This window comes from Canis lupus, chromosome 6 (genome assembly GCF_011100685.1).
Source record: "Canis lupus familiaris isolate Mischka breed German Shepherd chromosome 6, alternate assembly UU_Cfam_GSD_1.0, whole genome shotgun sequence".
NCBI classification, from domain to species: domain Eukaryota; kingdom Metazoa; phylum Chordata; class Mammalia; order Carnivora; family Canidae; genus Canis; species Canis lupus.
This window is the reverse complement of record NC_049227.1, coordinates 58,340,830-58,367,851: the sequence shown is the minus strand read 5'-3', so window position 1 is coordinate 58,367,851 and position 27,022 is coordinate 58,340,830. Positions and strand designations below refer to the sequence as shown.

Here is a 27,022-nt window from a genome sequence, read left to right as displayed (position 1 = left end):
GAAAGTATTGCAAGCATGCTGTTCAGAGGAAGGGAGAACAAAAAAGAAACTTCAATTCCTCCAAATTGTTCATTTTCAGGTAGCTTTAGACATCTTGGCATTTTTAAGCTCCGAGTGGCACTTTATCAGTTATTTAACTTAAAGACTGTTGACACTAAATCTTAATAGTTCACTTTGCCTTAACGATCAGTTAGGTTTATTTTCCTTAATCAAAACAGGCATTTCCTTAAGTTTATTTTTAAAATCGGAATTTCTTTTCAAAATACCACACTGCCTCCCCACCCTGACTTATTAAGGGGTATCTAAAAAACCAAATACTATGCATAATACTACGGTCATGATATTACATGCAAATTAACACTGCATATATTTTCAAATATCTGAATTAGAGTTTAGGTTCAATATTCTAAGGTGGAAGGGCTGTTTTCATAAAATTGGCTAACAAAAAGCAGTTACATATAGGTATCTAGTAGTTTTTCTGGAATTAAGTACATTTTCAGTGAAGTAAGCCTGAACTGATGAGGTTCCTTGGTAGTAGTGAGGCTGTGGAGGGAAAGACCATTGTTGCTGCAAGTAATTTTCACCCAAATTTTAAAATTTGCAGTACTTGTCCTATAGTTGTCAAGACTTCCATCTCTGCCACGGATATGCAAGTGTAGAGGATCTGTGATTCTGAAGCAGCAAAAGACTGTGTTTTAGAAAGGGCTCCAATCAAGGGTTTAGGAAAAACTTGGATGCCTGCAGTTCTATGGTTCAGAGCCTCAGCCAACATGAGCCCCAATACTAAGCTCTTCAGCGTCTTCTACTCCAGTGTGGACAGCAACATTCCTGGAGGAGGCCTGTGGGTTGGACAGGACCCCTGGGCACAAGAAGACAGAGTGGGAAATGTCCCATGTGTGGTAGTAACAGCCTCATCCTCCTAGACAAGGGACGGAGCAAACATCATACATTTATTTCTCCCACGTAAAATCAGTTAGTGAGTTTTTTTTTTTAACTTCATTTTATGAAAACAACCCAGAAAAATTCAATGCAAAATGAGTCTCAAACTAAAATACATAGATATCAGGAAATTCAATTTTTTGAAATGAGTGTAAATCATTTCAAACACAACACATGCCAGAATTCCCTTGTGGCAAGCAAACTCACTGAAGACTGCAGATCTGCAGTGTAATCACAATACAGTGTGCAACCACAAGTGTGACCTCCCTTTCTTTTAGTCATAATTGCAATACTACAGCAAATCTGGTTTCAGATCAAGCAAAATAGGATCTACCTGTAAGTGTCCTATACAGTCTATGCCTAAGTATGTGCAACCTAGCCTAGAAGATTATGTTTCTCAGATTAAGGGGGAAATTTTAAAAGAAAACCTTTGATGGTGGCTTTCTGATCCTGTTCTGGTCAGAGATGTGGGTAAGCTGTTTTTCTACTGTTCTGTCACTGTTTCCAAGCCTCACTGGGCCCAGGAAATTAACACAAGTTAGGTCTAAGATGCTAGTAGACTTTCTGCTTGGGACCAACCTGAAGACCATATTTCCAATACTCATACATTCCTGCTGCAGTGAGAACAGCAGGCACTTGGAAAGAGAAAAAAAAAAATTCTGTGGAGTATGTGGGTAGGGTGGGTAACATACAGAAACGACAGTTTACCCCCCCCCCCCCGCATTGTCCCAAGGGGGTAAAATAAGAATCCACTTTACAGTTAACTTACTAACTAGTCTTACTTTCAGTGTTTATAGAGAAACCTCCACCCCAACTTGTCATTCTCAATACTCTGACTTACAGAAAACATGTGTAAACATCTCTACACCTATTTTCTGGAGAGCCTGGAGGCTGAAGACATTGTTTAGATAGATCCAGGCATCTTACAATTGTCAGTCCTTTGTGGAACAGGAGATTCTCTCCCAACCCTGGGAACAAAATAGAATTGGAGATTCCTGAGCAGGCAGTGGAAACCTCTACACAGAGATCCTGGAGAAGTTTCCAAATTTCCCCAAGAGCTAACAGTGTCTACAGAACTAAGAGTGTGTGCATTTGAAATGGGTGCTGAGTGTGGAGATTATGGGTGCAGGTGTTTCAGAGGAAGCAGATAAGGGCCTGGTTGTATCTTCAGACCATAACCTATACAGGTGGGATTAGATTGCTATGAACACTCCCTGGGGGTTCCCTGGTGGGTCTTGGCTATCTTCAGGTACCTTCCGCATGGCTCTGGAATTTCACTTAAAAGCTGGTACTGTACCTGACTCTCCAAAGTCACCCTTTTCTATGGGAGAAGAGAAATCTCCCATGGAGGAAGCCAGCCTTTTAATTTTTTAAGTATACAAACAATCCCCATCTCCCTGTAGGCCTGAAGAGAAATTCAGCAGGATGGCATTTTCCTACTTTATGAACACACTACCCACCAACTTACTGAGGGTGCTACAGTGAAGACAGGAAAATTGCAAGTAAAATAAAGGGAAGGGAATTTGAAAAATAAACTTAAAAAGTAAAGGAATAGGAAATATGACCTTAGAAATAGAAAAAACAAGTATTATTCTAGCCTCTCCTTCTTACCCTGCTCCTTCCCTCCCCTGCTTCATGAAAATAAGCCACCAGAGTCCTCTAGAAGACTCTAAGTTTCTGCTCTTAAACGGCTCCTTTTCCAAGGAGGAACAAGGTCTGTTTTCTGATGTGGGGCCTCAGATGCTCTGTTATTGCAACTTAATTTTGTCATTGCTTCTTTTCAAAGATTATTTGGAATGAATTGTTTCTTTTGTTTACCATCCAACAAACGACCTCTGCTAATCTTATATTTTATCTCCCTAACATATGGAAAAGCTATTTATTCTAGCCAATCACAATAAAGTGAAAAAAACCCCATTTTATGGAAAAATATATATCACTAGTCTGTTGATCATTAAAGATATGATTACCAGTGAAAACCCTCTGAAGGTGGCACATTTATGCTTCTAGGAACAGATGGGGACACGCATTTTCCTTGCAAATACTTTTGAAATTGCTCTACTGGTAGCAGTATAAAAATGATATACAGATGCCAGGGCCGGCATGGCCAGGATGAGTGCGCCAGATTTACACAGTAAAGCCTTCACATGCGGGCTGTCAGTTTTGATTGATCTCTACTATACCTCAGGAACTTGTTGACTAGGTAGGGAAACAGTGCAAATAATTCACTGCAGCAAGTCAGATAATTCACACAACCAATCGGTCTGCTTCACTTTCTGGCTGTGACATATGAGCCTTCCCTACAAAGATGCATCATTTTCCAGCTTGAGCAATATTCAATGTCAGGGAAGAAAAGGTATTAAAGCCACAAACAAAAGGAGGCAGACTATCGTAGGACCAGAAGTTGTTTTGGTGATGGAAGCCAGATTCAGCTCTAGTCTAAGTCCTTCCTACCAGAGCGTTCAGACCCAATTGTCATTATCATATTGATTAAAAAAAAAAAAAAGTTCATCATAGTGCAATTTTAGGTTTAACGGCAACGGATCGGGAAAGAGCAAAGAATTATCCCACAAAAGCACAACATTCTTACCGCAGGGACGTTTCCCTGTTCCAGTTCGTTGATGGAGTTGATTAAGTTTAAATGAAGCAGACACTGGATAAAAGTAAGGGTATTGACCACTGGGCACTGCGATCCGTGCTTGAAAGGACCTGATACATGCAGAAAAGCAAGATTTGCTAAATGCTCTAATCTTCAATCAAATCTTACATCAATACAGACAAAGTTTGGTAATGAGAGATTCAATGAAGCATGCGGGAGAAAGAATTAATCCTCTTGGTCTAAACTGGCTTCAACTTTGAAGCTTGCTCCGAAGGAAAGACAGTTATCTAAATGCTAAATAAGAAACTTATTGTACTTTTCATGGCATGCTAATCTTTTGTCTATTTCATCTCTATTATGTGTATGCTCGTAGATTGCAGTTGTCATGGTGATTATATCAAGCCACCACGCTCAGGGGATAGTGGTGAGAAGCCAGGCACGGAGGTGGAAAAGGCCCCCATGCAATCCATAGTATGGGGAGGGGATAAAAAAGGAGAAGTAGGCAGGCACTGGACACCTCCCCAGGCTCCTTCCCACAAGGCCCCTGCCCTGCTCTGGTTTGGGCCAATAAGGTTGGGGCCTTTCAGCACCTTTGCAGGCATGGCCCCCTTAGCGAAGCTAGCAGCATTTGGTAATAATGGTGGTCAGGAAGGGATCAAGCATCCTTCCTACCTCAAACTCTTTTCCCCATAAAGGTTCCCAGTTTTCAGTCCAGAGACTCCTCCCTCTTCTTACTGAGTCCCCTTCTCCCTAGCAGTGTAACCAGGCAGGTGAAGAGGATGACAGAAGAAGAATAGAGAGAGGCAAGGGCTCAGTTGCACCTCAGCCTTACTTGTTCAGTAAAGCAGTGCCCACGGGTGGGAAGGGTGAGTGATCAGATCCTGACTGCTGGAGGAATGCACAGAGAGAGGAGCAACTCACAGAGCCCTGGTAGGAGGTGGAAACTATATGTTCACCAGGTCCTGGTGACCAAAGGTAACCCTGGGCCCTTTATGTGTTTTACAAAAGTTGCCAAATTAAGATAGGATTATAACTGCTCCAGTCCTTGTCAGGGCTGAAAGGCTGGGAGCCTCAAATATGCCCCGGCAGTGTTGATGAAAAGCTTAAAAAGTAATAAAAGGGAGAAAAGAGCAGGAAAGTAACATGTATAACTCTTATTAAAGAGAAGAGCCATGGAGAGGTTGTGAACTTGAATCACTGTTTGAACTTTAATTTGTTCATTAACAGGATTTGCCCCTCACTGCGAATGTTATTACTTCCCTTTGCCGCTCAGCAACAACTCAGGGCATAATGAAAGAGTCTGGCAAAAAGTTAAATGCCTGGTAATTAATTCATTTAATTGAAAAAAAAAAAGGGAAGAGAGAGAGAGAGGTCCCACTGCAGGAGCACAAGGCAGAAGGATTGGAGGAGGCGGCAAGGCTGAAATCTGCATGGAGGCCCATTCCAAGATCAGGGCCACCCACCAAGGAGGGGAGACTTGGTCTCTGATTAGGGTCTTTCAGCAAAATTAATGACAACAGCAACCTGAATACCCTGTGCCCAATGCCACTTACCCCTGGTTCAAGCTCCCTAGCCAGGAGCTACTTTGGAGGATCTCTTTGGGTGGCATGGATATAAAAAAATCCAAAAATAATGTATATTCAAAAAACGCCACTCATTAAAATAAAAAGTAGGGACATGTCTTTTGCTTTCTCCCCTTCCTTCCCTTAGAACACGTTTATTTTGCAGTCTTCGGTTTCTAAGCTGGAGTGAAAAGGTGTGTTAGGACCTGGATATAACCTACATGTCTAAATCTTAACATTAATCAGCCTTATAAAATCATGCTTTCTTTCCACCCCTACCCCAACAGATAATTTAAATAAACTCAAGAGATGAGAAAGGAAATACACTCTTTGCCCCTGCTCAGAAGTAATAGGACTAAGCCAGTTTATTTTGTCCTCTAACCGCCCAGGGCCTCTATTTTCCCTGGTCATTTATTCCCTTCCTGTGTTTGTCAACCACTGTGCACAATCCCCTTGGCATATGCATCCTCCTTCCAAGGGATGCAATCTTTGGCTATAGTTAACTCCTATGACACCCCAGACACCCCAGAGCTATTAGCACCATGTTGCCCTTGCCCTCTGAATGAGAGAACAGTGAAATTCAGGAAATCAATGGTAGGTCAGTTATCCTTTCCTGCTTAATATGTTTAAGGCTTGCCATTGAACAGTAATAGGTGGTTGCAATTTCCTCAGTTTTAAAAAACTGGTGTCCATATAATCAGTATGACTTCCTTTAGAAATACATGCTCTACCATCTATACTCCCACTACAAAAATGCAATGGGTGGAAAAAAAGAGAGAGGTGAGGAGAAAATGAGAGACAACATAAATAAATCCCCTAATATCCAAAACTATTTCCTAGGTTTGTGTTTTTAATTAAATCACTTCTAAACCCCAGGGAAAGGACAGAATTTTCTCATCCAAATCATAATGTCACCAAGTAAAGTCATCAAAATTACCATTTTGCTAGCACCACCCTCCTCATTTAGCCCAATGCCACTACAATCCTAACCTCAAACTTCATATGGCTATAAATGATCTGTACATATACCTTCCTGGAAACCAGTGACAGGCACACACTCATCTTCATTAATAGGAAGGGGAAAGGAGCTTTTTAAAAAATGCTATTATTTAAGCTGAAGCAGGTTCTAGGGGTTATTTAGTATTAAAGTTACTTACCACCTTTTATAGTCCCTGAATATTGAGTGAGTTCTATTTTCCAAAGTTATGGATCTATACTAATTTTGTTCTGGACAAGTGACACTTGTCTACCCACAAAACAAAACAAAACAAAACAAAACAAAGGCTCCCTAACTCCACATGTTTAGTCCTTAGCTCCTTCTATGACAGAAACTTTCAAGAGACCACAATGACCAGGGCTGGTCACCCTTCCACTATCCTAATCTATACCCCTGTCACCTTACATGCGCAAGGTGAGCTTCTTTCCTCCAAAACAGATTTCAGAGTGCCTTGATATTAACCACCCTAAACTCCTACTTTCTTGGAAAGCCCTTGATAGCTCTGATAGCCTGTAACAGCCCCAACTCCTTAATTTGGCCTTTAGGCTTCCTCTCCACTCTCCCTAACTGGACATTTCTGCTTTGTTTTCCAAGACTAGCCTACACAAGGCAAGACAGCTCTTCAGACAAACAGCCCTCCCTTTGTCCTCTGTAAATACCACACAGATTATCTTCATTTTATTGAATACTTGTGAAGTGCCAGGTACCATGTTAGGTATTACAAACATCTTATTTAATCCCTTCAACTCAATGAGATGATTGTACCCATTTTAAGGTTGTAGAAACTGAGACTAAAGAAATTAAGATACTTGTCCAATCAAAATCTCACAGCACAGATAGGCTTAAGCTTATCCATCTGGTTCAAAAGCTGGTTCACTTTCTACTTCTGGCATACTCCCACCCCTAATATACTGTGTTCTGATCAGTATTTCTCCTTGCCATCTGGGATGCCTTCTCAACTGCACCATACATACCTGAATCCCACCCAGACTGTAAATCCCAGAGAGGAATTCCCACCTCTATCTTGAAATCTTTCATCATCCTAGTCCTTGGCAGACTGCTGAACTCTTCATTATCTGCAGCACCTTCATGTCATGCCTATTCTCTGCCCTGTATGGTCTTGTCAGTTTTCTTCTACTCAGTCACTTCCAACCACAGTGTAAGTAAGCTCCTTGAAAATGGAAATTTCTTTTTAATCTTCCCTCACTCTCCAGAGCCTAATAATATAGCTCCCATTTGCTGAGCACACACTTCAGGTACAACAATCCTAAAAAGTAAATACTAGTATTATTGTTATTTTGCAGATAAACTGAGGCTCAGAGAGATTAAGAAACTTGTCCAAGTCACTCAGAAAGTCAGTATTAGATATGGTATTCAAACAGACTGTCTAAATCGAATGCCCCAATATACTATACTGGCTCAGATACACTGTGCCTCACAGAATGTGAATTTATGAAGCATCACTATGTGGAAGATATTCAACAAACCTCCAGAAAACATCCCTCTAACCAATGACTTCGGACAAAGGGCACTGTTTTTACTCTTTAGTAGGGCAGATTCTGAAACTCAACAGAAGAAAATATGAGTGTATACTACTCCATAACATCCCAAACCACTCCTTCCATTCCCCCATCCTCTCTTGGAGCCATGCCCATGTTGGTGGGAGCCAGTGATGCTGCCTGTATCTGTACTGGTGTTTCTATGAGATAGAGTGGCAAAGTGTTCTTTCCCCAGAAGCCTCTGTTAACTTTTAAATACACAGAGGAAAGAAGGGGGAAAAAAAGATACAAAAGTTAATTTTTTAAAAAATGGCCTGCAAGGGGTTGGGGGAGGTTTTGCTATCTCTGCAGCAAAAGTGGGTTGCTGCTGTAGGAAGAATAACAATTGCTTAAAAATGTTTATAGCTGACCAATTAAGCCAAAATATGGAACTCCAGCCAGCTTTTGTTCTCCCCTAAGATATGAAGGTAGCAATGGGAATTAATGAAATCTCAAAGAAGAAATTCTGTGAGTACAAGAATCAAGGCCTCGACGTCTGGCTACTTTTCCTATGTAGAGCATACCTTCAGTGCCACTGCTGAAAATCTGGACTTGATAGTATTAAGCAAGCTGGCTGGTTTCTTTCTATCCAACAGGTTTTTCGTAAGCATTTTTATTTTTAAGATTTATTTATTTGAGAGAGAGAGAGAGAGAGAGCACATGCACATGAGTGGGGGAGGGGCAGAAAGAGAACTCAAGCAGACTCCTGCTGAGTGCAGAGCCCAATGGGGGCTCTATGTGTGACTCAATCTAACCACCCTTAGATCACAACCTGAGACAAAATCAAGAGCCAGAAACTTAACTGACTGAGTCACCTAGAGGCCCCTTTAGGAAGCAATTTTTGAAAAATCTTTTGTAGGGAGCCTGGTGGCTCAATCAGGCTGTCAGATTCCTGATTTTGGCTCAGGTGATGATCTCAGAGCCAAGAGATAGATAGAGCTCGAGAGACAGAGCACGATGTTGGGCTCCAAGCTGGGTGCGGAGTCTGCTTAAGATTCTCTCTCCCTCTCCCTCCCTCCATGTATGCACATTCTCTCATAAATCAATCAAACCATCCAACCATCTATCCATCAATCAATCAATCTCTTGCAGAAGGGAATACTCTGGCAACAGAATAGTACTTCTTATGAAGGAATAACAGTATTATTCACTTGTTTCTACTATCAATGCGAGAACTACTCTATTCTCCCAAGTTCCCAAAGGCAAGTTTCCATCTTCATTTATATTTTGGTTTAAATATCTTTACAGCTCAAGGCCTATAACCCTTACCTTTACCTGCAAAATATATGTAGTGGCACACAAAATACTGCACTTGCACAGTACTTAATAAGCCAAGTCCTTCCATTTACTCCATCTCAGATAAGGCTTAAAACTACCTTTTGAAGTAGATCCAACAGGTTATTATGATATACATTTTGCCTAGAAGGAAACTAGAATTTGCCTCAAGTAACACAATTGGTACACAATAAACCTGGTCCCCCACTCCTGGCCCTGGATTCCTTCTGCCATATGATACTTCCCAATACTCAGGGCAATCTCCCACCTTTTCTATATTCTGGATCCACAAGTGAACTTTGTAAATCTAAAACCAAGAGCCTCTCTAAGAAATGGGCTTCAAACTACACCAACTACACTGAATTCAATTACAACTACCTGGGGCCATACTAAGAGCCTGCCACTCCAATCCTGAAGCTACAAACACTATAGACAATAACTGAAGACTCAAAGTAAGAAATATATGGATGGTTCTTAAATCTATAGAAGATAAGCAGACATGAGAATTAGGCTATCCATTTCCAAAAAAAAAAAAAAAAACAAAAACAAAAAACAAACAAACAAAGGCTAACATCATATCACCTGTTCTTCCACAATGGTCATATCTATTGTGTGTATACTGGGTATCTAATACTCCCTTGTGCTTAAAAAATTTAGGAGCTATTTTGTCTACCTAGTGGACAAACAATCCAGTGTGTACCCAGAAAAGATCGGGAATTGGATCTGTCCACCTTATTCACTGACCTTTTAGTTGGGTATGTAACCCTGGTATCCAGGACCCAGCAGGTTCCCTTCCCCAATTTCTGGGCAATATCCAAGCTCATTAAAGCAGACAGGATTCAAATTTCCAGGCCTTATAAGTGGCTGAAATAAGGACATTCTTTTTGTGTCAGCTCAAGCTTGGTTAATCTCCATATCCAATCTAACTCTGGGGTGAAAGAGAGGAACACATTTGTTGCTTTGGGACTATTGCCCTACTTCTTTAAGTGCTGGCTGACCTTCCCTATGTAAGTGCACCAGCATTTGCAACATTCAGTTTAAGCAGGAAGGCTCTTTCATCTTTGTCCCCTGGCCTTGATCTCTCATCATTATGATCCGGATCCCTGCTAATCACTAATGATCCCGTGGCCCTTTATATAATACTGAGGTATTAGATCTGAACTCGTAGAAAAATTCCTACTCAGCTAATTACATTCTTTCTGCTTTTCTTGGTTCTCCATATAGTCTCAGCTGGGGTTGAATCTGAACTATTCCCTCAGATTTTAAATTATTTGCTGGTGGTTTGTGGAAAGCACTTATAAACTCTTCCCTCAAATGAATTCAATGAATTATAATTCAAAAGTCCCATGACCTACCTCTGACCCTCTCCCTCTTTTTCTTTTCCTTGTCTTTCTATTCCCTTTCCCAAATTCTTGTCTTGAATATCACAAGAGTTTAAATTCACTGGGTGAGGAGTTTCATGGCTCTATATTTTGATAGTATATTGTTAACTTACAGTAGTACACAGTGGCTCTACAACACATCTACTTTGGGGTCTATACTCAGAACCAACTACTAAAAATGATGTGTTTCGATCCACAGGTGACATTTAACCTACACTCTAAGGATCACTGAATTTTTTTGTTAATGGTAAATGCCTTGCTCACAAACTAGAATACCTAGGTGAAGTTTGGTTTCTTTGGTTTCTTTTTTTTTAATTTTTATCTATTTATGATAGTCACACACAGAGAGAGAGGCAGAGACACAGGCAGAGGGAGAAGCAGGCTCCATGCACCGGGAGCCTGACGTGGGATTCGATCCCGGGTCTCCAGGATCGCGCCCTGGGCCAAAGGCAGGCGCTAAACCGCTGCGCCACCGAGGGATCCCTAGTTTCTTAACTGAGTATGATTCTTTTATATTTCAAGGAATGTGGAGCATCAATTCTATAGAACTATATAGGGCAATTCTGATTTTAGCCTATGACTTCTTGAATTTTTTCTACCCATTTCCATATTCTAGAACTTAACAGCTTTTGTAATCATAGCAGCAAAACTGAACTCTCATAAAAGGTGGATCAACCAAATTCTTGACAACACAACTTTCTGAATATGACTGTATACAATGTACTATACATGTATATGACTGTTAAATTAATAATTTATTGACAATCAAAGAGAATGTATAGCTCCAAATGAGCACTTTTCTTAAAGCTGTCCCTTGGCAGCTACTTGTATTCCAATGGTGCTGCCATTATTCAAACAATGTTTGTATAATGACTTTAGAACTATTTTAAACGCTGCTAAAGAAAGCCATCTAATTGTCTTTCTGATTGTTTTGACCCCAAATTATATTACCCTGATTTAATCACACATACCCCCCCTTACTTTTCAGGGCACTGAAGGTCTTTAAAGGGAGATGACTTACTGCCTCCCAGGCTTTTTAACAAGATGTGCCTTGTTTTGAAAACCAGTGCCTAATGAAGAGCTCCTTTTAAAAGAGGTTTGATCAATGGCAGCAATGCATGTATCATTGGAATAAGTGACCAACTTCCAAGATGACTAGCCAGATAAAAACACACTAATATATGTGTAAGTCCTGGTATGATTGATTTTATTACTTTATGCTCATATCTTTGTTACATAGTTTCAGCCCTACAGCATACCTTTTAGAGTTAAAGATAAAATTATTCTTAACATCTTCTATTATTGTGGGATGCCTGGGTGGCTCAGCGGTTTAGCGCCTGCCTTCAGCCCAGGGCGTGATCCTGGAGACCCAGGATGGAGTCCCACATTAGGCTCCCTGCATGGAGCCTGCTTCTCCCTCTGCCTGTGTCTCTGCCCCTCTCTCTCTCTCTCTCTCTCTCTCTCTCTCTCTCTCATGAATAAATAAAATCTTTATATATATATATATATACACACATATATATATACATATATATTATTGTACTTCACAAAATCTTACGTTCTTTAGGTACATCTTACATATCTCACACAAAAATGTCTTGATACTCAAGGATCTAGGTATTGTTCTAACTATTTCAAGTGTTATCCACAAAAACATTAAAACTACAAAAAATTGGGATAAACATACTGGGTATATTTTTCTATTAAACCAATGAAAATGATTTTTAACTAGGTATACCTGTGACTACTTGAGATATGTTTGTTTCCTTGACTTAACTGTAGGCAATTCTTTCTTCAGGTTGCAGGGGAAAGGGTTATGTGGTTTGGTTTTTACTAAAAATATAAAGCCTTCACTCACATAAAACCAGCTAGTCCAGCACACCACATATGGAGCAAGACCTTTTAAGGAAAACCTTAAGTTCTAAAATAATTAAAAGAATATAATGAACCCATCCAATCATGCAAGTCCTTTAAACTTTGTCTTTAAAGTCTTAGGGGAAAAAAAAAAAAACACATGGGACCATGTGGGTATAGGGCATAGCTGGAGAAAACTCTAACTTCTAATTTTTCTTTCCTTGATTTACTACTTGAGGGTAATCAATCCAATTTTTCATTCGTATAAATGAAAAGCCACAGTTTTTAACTCTTTAATTCAAGGAAATTCAAGGAATATTATTATTGGAATATTATCTTGGAGACAAGGGAAGATACACATATTCTAGTTACACTTCAACAATTATTTATCAGTTGCCTATGGAGATCCTGTTCAATGGCAAAGTGAAATGGAGGACCTATAACAAATAATGAATAAATAACTGATGAATTAATGAATGCAGGAAAAGAAAGTATCTCAGGTCAACACATGAGGAGTCCACCGTAAAACTGCCTCCCACAGGACTTGGTCCATGTAAATATAATTTGTATTATATAATATCAAGCCTACAGCATTTGCTTAGATTTGGATCACTTTCAGATTTCCAAATTCATTCATTAGGGTCCTAGCAATACTTTGAACCTAATCACTTGCTTTAAGTGACTCCTGATATAATCAGTCTTTAATACCCAAGAGTAATACCCAAGTAGTCATTAAGATTGGAGTTTTACAGAATATTTACCTGACATCTGTACCTGAGATAAACTGATCATTTCACACACCCAGCACTTGTGCTAAGAGCATATGGTCTGTTATTTAAGCTAGCAGATGATTTTCTTTTACAACAGAGGCGTAAACACAACTAGTTTCTTCACTTTTCCAATCATTCCAGTTTTAGAAGACTGGCCTCCTAAATAGAGATTTCTCACTGACTTACTATGGACTATTTGATAGGACACATTTTTGTTCCTCGGTTTATACGACAGAATAGGAGTAAGATAAGACAAAAAAAAAAAAATCCTCCTCCTTCCTAGGGGGACTTCTGTGACTATATTGATAAATACCTACAAAATGATAAATGCTACTACCTCTTTCAGCATTTTGAAAGATGTCAACCAAACACAAAATATTTTTGGTGTGTGAATTAAAATGACTCTTACTGATGGTCTCAGCTGCTTCCTTGTAAGATAGCGTGTCAAGATCTGGCTTATACATTATCCGTCCTGCAGAACGCACTGACATCACACTTCATAATAGCTTGGTAGGATGATTGCTGTCAAAATCGCCTGCGAGGAAGCGTCCGTGCCCTAGATCGACACAACGTATTAGCGTGACAGAGGACTAAACAACTAAGCACACCACGCGACGCCCCGACTTTGAGCACTTGGGACAGAGGGGTGTGCTACGTGTGCGCTGAAGGGCCTCAAGTTAGGCGGAGAATGAAGGCAGCCTGGGGGGCTCGTGGGCGAGGCGGGGAGTCCAGAAAGGCGAGCGCCTGCGATCCCAGGAGGAAAAACTTTTTTTTTTTTTCTTTCCAATTATGAATCCCATCCAGGGCGGGGCCTCTGGGTCTCGCTTCTCCGTGACCACCACGCAACCGCACACACTTTGCTGGGAAATGAAAACGAGACGACGGTCTGGGGGCGCGACTGGCTCCAGATGCGGCTGCGGGGCGGTCAGAGGCCGGGCACCGAGGCTTTCGGGCCTCCGCGGCGGCCGCGTCCCCCAGGGCGCCCCCCTCCTCCCTCGCGACCTGGGGCAGCGGCGCCCCCCGCGCGGCCTCGCGTCGCCCGCAGGCCCGACTCGCCCTGTCCTCGCGCTCCCCCTCCCCGAGCCTGGGTCGGCCCCGAGCCCCCTCCCCAGCCGCGGCGTGAGAAGCGGGGCCACCCGAGCCGCCCACCGGCTGCACACAAAGCCCCCCACGGGGCCGCGGCGGTCCCGCTCCCGGGGCTCAGAGAGCAGCGCCCCGCGCTCCCGCGCCCACCGCCCCCGCCCCACCCCACGCCCCTGGGGAGGCGACGAGCCGGGGGGAGACCCGGCGCACCGGAGCACCCCCCAGCAGGGCCCTCGGCCCGGCCGACGCTCTCACCTCCAAAGAACGGGCGGCGCCGCCTGCGGAGGAGGACCGCGGGTGGGGAATACTCGCACCGGGTCGGGCCGCGCAGGGACCCGGTCCGGAAGGACGCGCGGCTGGGAGCGCTCACCCCGGCCCCGCGCGGCCGCGCCGCCTCCTCAGAAGGGAGGCCTCTACCGTCCGGCTCCGGACCTGCAGCTGACGGGGGCGCGGGCGCGCGGGCGCGCGCTCCCGATGGCCCCGCCCCGTCCCGCCGGCCCCGCCCCATCCCGTCCCGCCCCCCGTCCCGTCCGGTCCTGCCGGCCCCGCCCCGCCCCCGTCCCGCCCCCCGTCCCGCTCCGTCCCAGCGGCCCCCGTCCCGCCCCGCCCCGCCCCGCCCCGCCCCGCCCCGCCGGCCCCGCCCCGCCGGCCTCCTCTTCGCCGCCGGCTCCCTCCCCTCCTCCCCGGCCGCGGGTGCCGTCCGCCCTCCAGAAGACGTACGCGAAGCGACAAGGAAAGCCTTCCACCAAAATGAGCTGTGATATCCTTTTGATGGGTATAATTTATTCCAAATCGTCCCTGGACTGAAACGATCAATTAGCAGCCCGAAACGCACTGTGAAGTAAATTGTCACACTCTCTATTACAGGATGGTTATCATATATTTATAAGGTGTGTTTTCTGCAATCAGAACCAACAAGGTGTTGAGCGATCAGTCATAAACGTACTTCTTCAAAAAGAGCGGGACAGAAGCTCTAGCATTGTGTGGCGGAAGAAGAAAATCTTATGACAGTTATTACCTCGCCCACCCTCTGCCCACGGTGATATTTTCATTTCCTCTTGGCATCTGGGAAGTGCAGTGAGGCGAGAGCTCTGCACCAACTCTCCAGGCCGCTCGCGTGACCCCGGGAACAGGGTCGCTGTGAACCTCAAACTCACAGCCCCAAGAGGACTGGTTTCCTTATTGTGTAAATAGAGATCGGGCGTAAGGATCGTCCTCACTCTTTCTCCGTCTCTGTTTTTACTCCCATCCAGGAAAATATCCTACTCTTCCCTTCTAAGCTTCCAGCAGGATGCTTGCGTTCTGTACTTAAGTGCCTTATCTTCTTGTGTCTGATATTTAGGTGTTATGTACGGTAGAGATCATGCCATAGTGACGCACAGGTTACCCACAGAGAGAACTCTGCATTCCGAACTGGAATCTCTGCCAGAACGCACAAACTCTTGAGAAAGTCATAAATTCTCATTCAGTCTGGTAGACTGTCTTGACCAACCTGTGGAGACATTGTTATTTATAGTCGTCCTTAATGAGTGTACATGGATGGATATACATCCGGAACTTCTGAGTTTCCTGTAACAAGCTATCATCATATTCTCATCCACCAACCAACCACCTATTAATCATTTTTTTAGAGGGACTCTGGTTTGTATTCAGTTTTTCCTTTTGCTTGAAACACCTAATCTAAAGCAACCTACTCATTATTGTGAGAAAAGTTTAGCAGCCAGAAGTATGCCTCTGTGGGCAATAAAGTGACATTTGTGAAGAGTGAGTCACAAGGTGGGGTAAAATGCAGAGTTAAGAACACATTCCTCTTAGGTTAACTGCCCCCATGATTTCTGAATGGTCGGGCTTGCCTGCAATGCCAACCTCTGAAGAATGGACAGAAAGGAAATCTGGTTGGGCATTTGAGTTGTAAAGGAACTCCGGCATAAGTGGAGCACCATGTTCCTCTCTTACAAAGCAAAGGAACCAGGGACCTTGGCCTCATTTGAATTAGTAAAGAGCATAGTTAGACCCAGCACCTTCACCTTGTAGCTTCTGAGGTCATTGACTTAATTTGCAATTAATGGCTAATATTTATTGAGCACTAACTCTATGCCAGGCACTGTGCTTTATATTATATGTATTATCTTTTTTTTAAATTTTTTTTATTTATTTATGATAGTCACAGAGACAGAGAGAGAGAGAGAGAGAGAGAGGCAGAGAGACAGGCAGAGGGAGAAGCAGGCTCCATGCACCGGGAGCCCGACGTGGGACTCGATCCCGGGTCTCCAGCATCGCGCCCTGGGCCAAAGGCAGGCGCCAAACCGCTGCGCCACCCAGGGATCCCTATATGTATTATCTTATTTAATCCTATCAACAAACTTATGAGGGAAGTTTCCTCGTTTTGCCAGTAAGGAAACTGAGATTTGGCAACATTAAGTAAATTTGGGCATACTCCTAGTAAATGATGATCTCAAATCCAGGTCAGTCTCCAGTGCCCATGCTCTTTACCCCAATAATGTAATACCTCAAAAATTTAAGATTTTGACTTAAGATTTTACATATAAAGATTTTAGAGGAGCTGAGGACACAATGAAAGTGGTTCTGGGAGAAGAATGAAAGAACAGTCACTTGTAAAGGAAAGATACGATAGATACATATACCCTGACTGGGTAGGTTACCTCTTTTCTGTTCTCTGCTTCCTACATCTCATGATTTCTTTTTCAGAGTTGTCACCTGCCATTTGGTGTCTAGCCAAAGAGACCTTATCCAAGGTCAGTGATGACTGCTAGGCTTGGGGTGGAAGTAAGGGGTGGGGTGTATGACCAGACCCCAGAGAAATCATAGCACCCTGGGGAGGAGACTTAAGTGGGAGCCAGAGTTGGCCAGAGGCCCTTGTCCCAGACCCCCAGTTCTGAGAATGAAATGTTGCTTCCTAATGGACTTTAAATTATCAACATCGCTAAACTCTCCCTTAATAGACTTGTAAAGATCTGCTTGTTACCTTTTTCCCCCTTCATGTAGAATTTGTAATCAAGAGCCCAATTTTGTCATTTGGAAATACTAATTATCTAATCACGCCATGCTGCATAACGTACTTGTCTGCCCAATTAGCTAGGACAATTATTAAAATTCAGAGGCCTAATTATGTCTCAATTTAATGCTGGCAAACTTGCATACAGAGCAGTAATTAAAATCCTCTCTTTCCCTCTGCCTTTAGGGCAGGGGATGATTAGGCCCTGTCAAGGGGTGTACTGAACCAAACCAGTGAAGCGTATTGTGCAACATGACCCTGCATTGTTAAGTGTGTCAACATATTAACCTGAATTCCCTTCAGCCCCCACATAATCACATTTGGTGGAGGAATAAAGGAGCTAAAACATGAAGCATTTTATTAAAAAAACATAAATTCTTTTTAATTAATGCTATGAGAGTTCTGATGAATTTCATGCTTCCAAGTGCTGGAAGACATAAAACTGGTTCATCTAATTACTAGCAAATTTGCTCTTGTTAAAACTACTTTTTTTTAAACTCATTTAAAGAAAATGAATTTTTTTGGTGGTGTAATAAAAAAAAAAAAAAGAAGAAGAAGAAAAGCCTAGCTAGTTGGCTTCCAGTAATACAGTTGATTACCAGTTTTGTTTGATGATAGAACACAAGTGAATGTTGACTTCCAAAAGAATCCATCCCAAGACTGGAGGCATTAAAAAAGGGGCTAGAATTTAATATTTGAAAGATGTTAATAAAAGTGGAACATTAAAAATCATAATATTGAAACAAATTCAAAATATTTATCTTTTGAGCTTAAAAGTTTGATGTCTGAAATAAAACTAGCATGAGGAGACCAGAGCACTGCACAAACTCCCCGTTGCTTTAGAAACTCCTCAGCATGCGAGAACCCAGACCATGTGTGTCTACTCTGCTGGTATCTCAGTCCTCTTCTCTATGAACTACAGAGAGCCACCAAACCCAGTAAGACTTCAGAGCTCTCCTCTAAATTTTGGCTTTCACTCATGATGGAATGTGTGATACATTACTCATAGTATTCAACTAAAAAAGAAAAGCATTCTGTCTAGACCAAACATGAATTATTCTGGAGAAAGAAGGACTTCTTTCCACTTGCTTTTAAACTTGTCCTGCATGGATAGTTTCTAGAGAGCAAGAGACACAGGAATACACAGTCACTTCATTGGACAGAGATTACTCTCAATTGATCTCATTTTGAATCTCATTGACAACCTTGTGATACAGTAGGTGAGGCAAGCCAGTCTCCATTTTTTTAATGTGAGGCAATTAAGATACTTTTTGAAGCTGACCATTCTATACCCCACTTCCTAATTATAGGTAGGGCAAGTAGAACTCAGTTCCCCTGGCTATTCATTGCATTAAGTGGAGTGGCTGTGAATGAGACACCAATGAGGGATGCTTGGATTAATAAAGTATCTCAAGTTGAGATCAAAGTATAAATGATATAATTATGAAACAAGGGAACCTATATATCAACACCAGAGGACCTTTTGTCATCCAGTCCATACTTGCTCGCAACAGGTTTAGTCATATCTGTTTATATCTGGTGTCTTTGGCCCACTTATGTCTTCTTTTAAGTTTTTATATTCTCTAAGATATGTATGATTCCATCTGAGTTGGTGGTACTAAAGGCAGAGTTCCTTCCTCCCACTCTTACCCTGGGTACATTGTAGGATAGAAGATGTATTTAGGGACAACTCTGGCTGGTATAGGCCCTCTTACTAACAAAGAGAGTGACCACACATAGCCTCTACAGGAGATGGTTGGATGGAGCTAGGACAAGCCCTTTGACACTTGTGCCATAAAACCAAGGGGTAGCCCCTCCCCCAGCCTCCCACAGAGTGTGCCCCATGTCTTGAAAATGGCCTTGCTCGAAGTCTCTCTGGATGGCAAACTGAAGTGCAAATCTGTGTTCTGACTTGTTCCTGTGGCTGTCAGCATGTTTTCCTCTTGTCAGCAGCAATTGACTGGTCAGGCTCACCCCTGTACAGCAATTGTAACAGCTCATTGACAGGCTAGTGACCCAGCTGGACCTGATAATGGAAAACTATTGATTTTTGTAGGCTCCACGAATCTAAAATGAACGACCAATGTAATGTCATCAATTGTCTCGGACTCTGATAACCCAAGGGAGAAAGTTTCAGGGATTGCTTGTATTTCCTGACAATAGTGTTTCAAAATCTCACTAGGTATATGTAAGAAGCAGCCCATTTCCTGGGTGTTTTTCTTAAATGACCCCAATTTGATAGGGCTTCGATACCTAGTCTTGGATGTTAAATAAAATGGGAGTTAGCATTGCCAAATTAGCCAACTAGAACCTATATGCCATTTAGACAAAATATTTGAGGAGAAGCACTTTGATAAAGAAATGTTTAAAATATTTATTATAAAACAAACTCACAGAAAAGAAAAAAAAAGTTGGGATTAACCCAAAATATATTGGCTCTCAAAAATCTTTTTTTTTTTTTAAATTTAATTCATTTATCCATGAGAGACACAGAGAGACAGAGAGGCAGAGACACAGGCAGAGGGAGAAGCAGGGCCCCTGCAGGGATCCTGACGTGGGACTCGATCCCAGGTCTCCAGGATCACGCCCTGGACTGAAGGTGGCACTAAACCGCTGAGCCACCTGGGCTGCCCTCTCAAAAATCTTAATAGATGAAATTAGGATACAACTCAGACTGCTGCTGCTTACCCAAATTGATTTGTTTGGTAGAAAGAAAGCCTTGAAAATAATGCAGGGGGCACCTGGGTGGCTCAGTCAGTTAACTGTCTGCCTTTGGCTCAAATCATGATTCCAGGGTCCTGGGATCGAGCCCCAAATCGGGTTCCCCAGGTGGGCAGGAAGCCTACTTCTCTCTCCCCCTCTGCCTGCTGCTCTCCCTGGTTGTTCTCTCTCTCTCTCTCTCCCAAATAAATAAATAAAACCTTTAAAAAAAGAAAAGAAAAGAATGCAGACATGCCTTGAGTGTATGTTGGGGGAAATCACTATTTAGTTTTGTTTTTTAAATCCTTTTCTCCTTAGTTAATCATTTCAAAATTCTCAAACATCACTCTGTATTCTTCAGAGGCGAGAGCTGTTTCTTTTTGAGCTAAATTACCAATGGGTTAGAGCTAATTTTGCCCACTAGACAGTCCAGAGGATTCTGTGCTGAGTTATGGATAGAATGTTTGGTAATGGCCTCTGCTGAAGGGACTTCCTTAAAAAAAGGAGGAGAAGGAGAGGGAGGAGGAGGAGGAGGAGGGAGAGGAGGGAGGGAAGAGGGGCAGGAGGAGGAAGAGGAGGAGGAGGAAGGTTATTGATCTTGGCTGCCAACTTGACACATTTAGTTCACAGTTCACTTGTAGTGAGAACATAATCATCTTATGGTCCTGATCAAATTGAGACCTTCTTAGAAGACAGTTCTGAGGGCTAGATGAAATCATAGAGCACAAAAGTAACAAGGGTGCATCCTCAGCCATTTACTCAAAGAGGGCTAGAGAGAGAGAGAAGCCTTAGTGAGGAGCTGGAAAGAACAGACCCCAGAGGCGACAAGTCCATGTTCGGCTGGGCTCCTATTCACAGGATGCTGTAATCTTCACACTCCTGTAATGGTCCCTTTATGGCCTTTGATTAGCTTTGCCTCTTACAACACTACCTTTCTGATTCCCTAGAGCTATCAAAATCCACATTGCTGTTTGGCTGCCCATTAGTAAAGATACATGAGGTTAAGACCTGAAAGAAATTAAGCTAGACCAAAAAAAAAAAAAATCCACTGGCATTTCTATTTTTCTAAATATAAAACACTTGGTGCAGAGAAAACAAGATTTGCCTAATTCTGTGACATATTTTTATGGCCCAACCAAGGTATGGGCAGCTTAAGGTCAGGGGCTAGGTCTTACATGTTTTGGCATTCTCCAGAGTGGTTGCCACAGGGTCTTACATGTCACAGACACAATAGTCACTGAATAAAGAGGCAAATCCACTTTTAAGTATAGAAGGATAAAGGTAAACATTTTCCAGTCTATAATAGATTTAGGAGAAATCAGTAGTGCCTGTCCATGTGCCTGTCTGCAGGTTTGCGCCAGTCCATGAAGAAGTTTCATGTGTCTATGGTAAATATGAACAAAACTAAATAAATATGATTTTATATGGCAAAATTAAATCTTTTAGAAATTCCAAAATAATATTTTTATAGGGTGTTGAACATTGTTTTTTTCACAAATTATTATGATTGAGGGTGAAAGATGCTTTTAATTCTTGGCAAGGCAAGATAAAAAGTGAGTAAAATCATTCATTGGTCACAGTAGCTTAAAAATTACACTTCGGTAAAGCCAAAAGAATGAATGAATCTGGGCAGCCCTGGTAGCTCAGCGGTTTAGCGCTGCCTTCGGCCCAGGGTGGGATCCTGGAGACCGGGGATCAAGTCCCATGTTGGGCTTCCTGCATGGAGCCTGCTTCTCCATCTGCCTGTGTCTCTGCCTCTCTCTCTCTCTGTCTCTCATGCATAAATAAATAAAATCTCTCTTAAAAAGAATGAATGAATTTAACTAACTCATACACCTTATTAAAATTAAAACAATTGCAATTATATGACTGTCAATAAATAGAAGTGTTTGTGATTAAGACACATAGCACTGGGTGCCTGGGTGGCTCAGTTGGTTAAGCATCTGACTTCAGCTCAGGTCATGATCTCAGGGTCCTGGGACCAAGCCCCAGGTCAGGCCCCCTGCTCAGCAGGGAGTCTGCTTGTCCCTTTCCCTCTGCCCCTACCCATGCTTGTGCTCTCTCTCAAATACAGTCTTAAAAAAAAGACACATGGCACTAATTGTGATAAGTGTGACCACTGGACTAAGATCAAGTCATTTGGGGCTTCTTTTAGGTTTCTCTTCTATTTTCTATCTTTACAAACTAGTTACGGATTTTAAACCCAAATCTGTGATTTGATTGAAATGCCAAAAAATATGATTTTGGTCATCATAACTTTAGCTTCAAGATAATCTCTGACAACTTGATTCTTACCTCCAGCTCTATGCAATGTCAGGTCTGTTGCCAGCAGCAGTTCCACAGTAATGATGCCACTTGGAGGAAAAAGATAATTTTGTTTCTTTGTTTTTAAATTTGATTTATAAAGTACGCATTTAAATCCATACTATATGGTTTGCTGTGCTTTATAACTTGTACTGTAGGTTTAAATGTACTAAGCATCTTCCCTCCACTAACCAATCATAAAATTAAGAATAGTAAAAAATTAATAATTCTAGGTACACTATTTTAACTTCGGCCTCTTATCTTTCAGAATGCTTTATGTTGCAAATTAAAGTCATTTCACAAAACAGAAGGGCAAAAATCTCATGGTCCCTCCATTTGTGACAATGTGGATGCAACTTGAGGGCATTATGCCAAGTAAAATAAGGCAGAGAGAGAAAGACAAACATTATATCATCTCACTTGTATATGAATTCTAAAAAAACAAACTCATAGAAACAGAGAACATATTAGCAGTTGCCAGAAGTGGGGGGGTCAGGAGTGGGAAAAATAGACGAAGGTGGTTAAAAGGTATAAACCCTGGGGATGTAATGTGTAGTTAACAAATACTTAATTGTAATTTGTTTTTAAAATATTTTATTTATTTATTTTAAAGAGAGTGAGAGAGTGAACAAGAGAGACAAGCAGAGGGAGCCACAGAAGGAGAGGAAGAAGCTGACTCCCTGCTGAGCAGGGAGCGCAACTCAATACAGGGCTTGATCTCAGGACCCTGGGATCATGACCGGAGCCAATGACAGACATTTAGCCCACGGATCCACCCAAGTGTCCTCTTAATTGCATATTTGAAAGTTGCTCAGAGAATAAATTTAAAAGTTCTCATCACAAGAGAAAAACGTTTTGAAATTATGTGATGTTAACCTAACATATTGTGGCAATAATTGTGCAATATAACAACATAACAAATCATGTTGTATGCCTTAAACTAATACAATGTTATATGTTAGTTATATCTCAATAAAATGGCAGGGCAGGGGAATCTTGTGGTTCCGAAGTTGATTGATTTAGTATCTCAGTAATATCATGAAGGACCCAGATTTTTTCTATATTTCTCTTCAGCCATGTCAGCATGTTGGCTTCTCAATGTCTTTCCCTCATGGTGGCAATATGGCCTTATAGTTCCGTGTCACATGCTGGTAATGCTCAGCATCAGAAGAAGGGGACATTCCTCTATTGTATCCTTTTTAAGACTTGACAAACATCTTCCCAAAAGTCTTTCTGACTTTACTTCAAGCCTCTTCCAGAGTAGTGTTCACAGGCCTTAGTGGCACAAAAGAAATAGACTTATCATGATTGGATTATTAAACTAGTCTTTATCCATCCTCTGGGAATAGAGAAGGGCACAGCTTCCCCTAAGGGATAATAAGCTTGAAAATAAATTACCTGGGGAAAAAAAGTAAGTTTCTCTTAACAAGGAAGAGAACAGGACACATAAACTTAGAAAAACGATTTTGATGACATTCCTTCTTAGAATCTAGCCATCAGGGCAGCCCGGGCGGCTCAGTGGTTTGGCGCCGCCTTCAGCCTGGGGTATGATCCTGGGGACCCGAGATTGGGTCCCACGTCAGGCTCCCTCCATGGAGCCTGCTTCTCCCTCTGCCTGTGTCTCTGCCTCTCTCCCTCTCTCTGTGTCTGTCTTGAATAAATAAATAAAATCTTAAAAAAAAAAAAAAGAATCTAGCCATCATGTAAGAAGTTCAAACTCTGAAAACATCATACTAAAGGAAGCCTGAGCTTAAAGAAAGCACCAGATAAGCGAGTGAGACCTTCATGGACCTTCTAGCTCTGTTCAAGTGGATGCAGCCAAGTCAATAATCTAAGATAAAGGAGCTGAGCTGCTCAACCAAGCCTTGCCCGAACTCTTGACCCAAAGAATCTTTAGATAAAATGGTTGTTATTTGAAACCTCTAAGATTTGGAGTAGTTTGTTGCATAGCAATAGATAACTAGAACATCAGATAAGATGTCTTGAACAGAGACACAATTCAAATAAAAAGGTACTAATAGACTGAAATTAAAAGATGAAAATGAACATACCATGAAAACTACAGTAAGTATATGAAAATTGGAATTACTACATTAGTATCAGACAAAATAGACTTCATACAAGGAGTCTTGCTAGAGATAATGAGTAATAATTCATAATAATAAACCAGCCAATTAATCAGAAAGACATTAGAATTATAACTGTATATGTATCTAAATCAGTATCAAAATATAAGCAAAAACTGATAGAAATAAGGAAATAGATTACTTAGAATTATAATTAAATATTTTAATGCTTCCCAACAACTAGAACCACCCCCAGATCATTAAGAATACAGAACTGAACATCACAATCAACCACCTTGACATAAGTGACATTTATAAAATACTATACCGACAACTGCAGAATACACTTTATAGAATACATTATTTTCTTTTTTTTTTTTTAATTTATTTATGATAGTCACAGAGGGAGAGAGAGAGAGGCAGAGACATAGGCAGAGGGAAAAGCAGGCTCCATGCACCGGGAGCCTGATGTGGGATTCGATCCTAGGTCTCCAGGATCGCGCCCTGGGCCAAAGGCAGGCGCCAAACCGCTGCGCCACCCAGGGATCCCTAGAATACATTATTTTCAAGGGCACATAAAATGTTCACCAAGATAGACCATATGCTAGGCCATAAAATATGTTTCAATAAATTTGAATAGACCAATTCATACAATATGTTTTCTGACCACAAAATAATGAAATTAGAAATCAATGATAATGGAAGATATTTCAAAAAGCCCCCAAATGTTTGGAAATTAAATAACTACTAACCCATGGTCAAAGAAGAAATCATAAGGAAAAGTAGAGAATATTTTGAACTGAATGATAATGAAAATAAGGGTTTAAAATCAATTATCTAGGGGGTTGGGGTGATTGGGTGACGGGAACTGAGGGGGGCAGTTGGCGGGATGAGCATTGGGTGTTATGCTATATGTTGGCAAATTGAACTCCAATAAAAATTTAAAACTAAAAAATTAATAAAAAATTAAATCAATTATCTATGTTCCTCTATTAAGAAACTGGGAAAAGATGAGCAAATTAAATCTAGGGAAAGTAGTTTTATTTAGGAAATATTAAAGGAAATGATAACAAAAGCAGAAATCAATAATAGAAAAAGAAAAGAGAGAAAGTTAACAAAGCCAACATTTGGCTCTTTGAAAAAAAATTAATAAAGTTGATGAAACTTTAAGCCAACCAAGAAAAAAGAGAAAACACAAATTTAAGATATTACAAATGAAAGAGGGAATATCATCACACATCCTATAAATATCAAAAGGATAATAAAGAAGTATTATGAACAACCATTAAGCTTTTGTATTTAACAACATAAATGAAATGGACAAATTTCCTTAAAAAGCTTATCAAGGGCAGCCCAGGTGGCTTAGCGGTTTAGCAATGCCTTCAGCCCAGGGCCTGATCCTGGAGACCCAGTATCAAGTCCCACATCGGGCTCCCTGCATGGAGCCTGCTTCTCCCTCTGCCTGTCTCTTTGCCTCTCTCTCTCTGTGCCTCTCATGAATAAATAAAATCTTAAAAAAATAAATAAAAAGCCTATCAAAACTAATGTGCAATAAAACAGAAAATTTGAATAACCCTATATCTATCCAGGAAGTTGAATTCATATTACGGCAACAAAAATGGTGTCACCGAGGAGTTCCATCACATCTTAAAAGTAATAATGATTATCAATCTTAAAACAGAGGAGAAATCATTCCCAAATTTCTTTTATGAAACCAACATAACTGATGCCAAACCTTAAAAGACATTAGAAATAAAATTGCAAAATAGATACCCCTTATGAACATAGATGCAAAACTCAGTACCAAAATATTAACAAATTCAGAAATATATACAAAGGATGCATATCATCACCAAGTAGTTTATCCCAAGAATTCAAAGTTAGTCTGTCACTTTAAAATCACTGTAATTCAGCACATTAACAAAATAAATGAGAAAAAACATTTAAACATCTCAATATATACAGAAAAAGCATTTGATAAAATTTAATGCACATTCATACTAAAAATTTTCAGCAAACTAATTACAGCAACTATGATATTGTGATATAAGAAATATATTTTGGTTTTCACCTATGGTTCTTGGCACAGATTTATGCAACATTTGTAATTTCCTAAGTGATAAGAGCATAAGGACAACTTTTGTTACATATATATATATATTTAAAGATTTTATTTATTCATGAGAGACACAGAGACAGAGGCAGAGACACGGCAGAGGGAGAAGCAGGCTCCATGAAGGGAGCCCAACATGGGACTCGATCCCAGGTCTCCAGGATCACACCCTGGGCCGAAGGTGGCGTCAAACCGCTGAGCCACCAGGGCTGCCCTTGTTACATGTTTAAATTTTGTTCCCAGTTCTTCAAATAGCTCCAGACCATAAAGGTGAAATGAGTGTGTTTTGTTATTCATAAGCAGCTACTTTTGACCACATCTGAGTTTATGTTAATGAGGCAATTTTGGGAAAGTCCTTAGACAACCACTGGATGAGGACTAGTTGCCAGAAAAACAACTATGTGGTGAGAGGGTTGGAACTTTCATTCTCCCACACCTATCCCCATCCCCCCACGCCCAGGAAGGGAAGAGGGTCTGGAGGTTAAATCATTCATCAATGGCCAATGCATTCAATCTAATCATGCCTACATAATGAAGTCTCTGTAAAAATTCCAAAGTATGGGGAATTGGGAGGGAGAGTGGGAGTATGTGTGTGTGTGTGGAGGGGAATTGGAGACCTCTACAGAATTCATCAGGTTGGTGAACACATGGAGGTACTGAGAGGGCGGTGTACCCAGAGAGAGCATGGAAGCTCTTCCCCCATACCCTCTCCTTATGCATCTCTTCCATCTGACTAATCCTGAGCTGTATCCTTTTATAATAAACTGGTAATCTAGTAAATTTCTTGAGTTCTGTGAATGATTCCAGTGAATGATCAAACCTAA

General features: G+C 41.4%; 1 protein-coding gene and 2 long non-coding RNA genes across 7 annotated transcripts in view; 1 reads left to right on the top strand and 2 right to left on the bottom strand.

Moving 5' to 3' along the window:
• LOC119872272 overlaps nucleotides 1-14,438 on the bottom strand; it is a 19,590-nt gene extending 5,152 nt beyond the window's left edge. The window contains exons 1-2 of the long non-coding RNA XR_005361272.1: nucleotides 14,255-14,438; nucleotides 13,326-13,472 (exon numbers count right to left, since the gene is read on the bottom strand). This is a non-coding gene — a long non-coding RNA (uncharacterized LOC119872272). The remainder of the gene's footprint in view (nucleotides 1-13,325; nucleotides 13,473-14,254) is intronic.
• A 209-nt stretch (nucleotides 14,439-14,647) lies between these two features.
• The window catches only part of LOC111096402, a 69,679-nt gene continuing 57,304 nt past the window's right edge, over nucleotides 14,648-27,022 (top strand). For 2 of the 3 annotated variants that reach the window (XR_005361270.1, XR_005361268.1), the window contains exons 1-2: nucleotides 14,648-15,640; nucleotides 16,709-16,755. This is a non-coding gene — a long non-coding RNA (uncharacterized LOC111096402). The remainder of the gene's footprint in view (nucleotides 15,641-16,708; nucleotides 16,756-27,022) is intronic. The other variant, XR_005361269.1, reaches the window with a different exon arrangement.
• The window catches only part of ZNF644 (zinc finger protein 644), a 153,207-nt gene continuing 140,940 nt past the window's right edge, over nucleotides 14,756-27,022 (bottom strand). Inside the window, exons 8-9 of one of the 3 annotated variants that reach the window (XR_005361266.1) lie at nucleotides 22,011-22,069; nucleotides 14,756-15,491 (exon numbers count right to left, since the gene is read on the bottom strand). The gene's annotated coding sequence lies outside the window, so the exon portion shown is untranslated. Of the gene's footprint in view, nucleotides 15,492-18,272; nucleotides 19,042-22,010; nucleotides 22,070-27,022 lie in introns of those variants that run through there. The other 2 variants (XR_005361265.1, XR_005361267.1) reach the window with 2 other exon arrangements.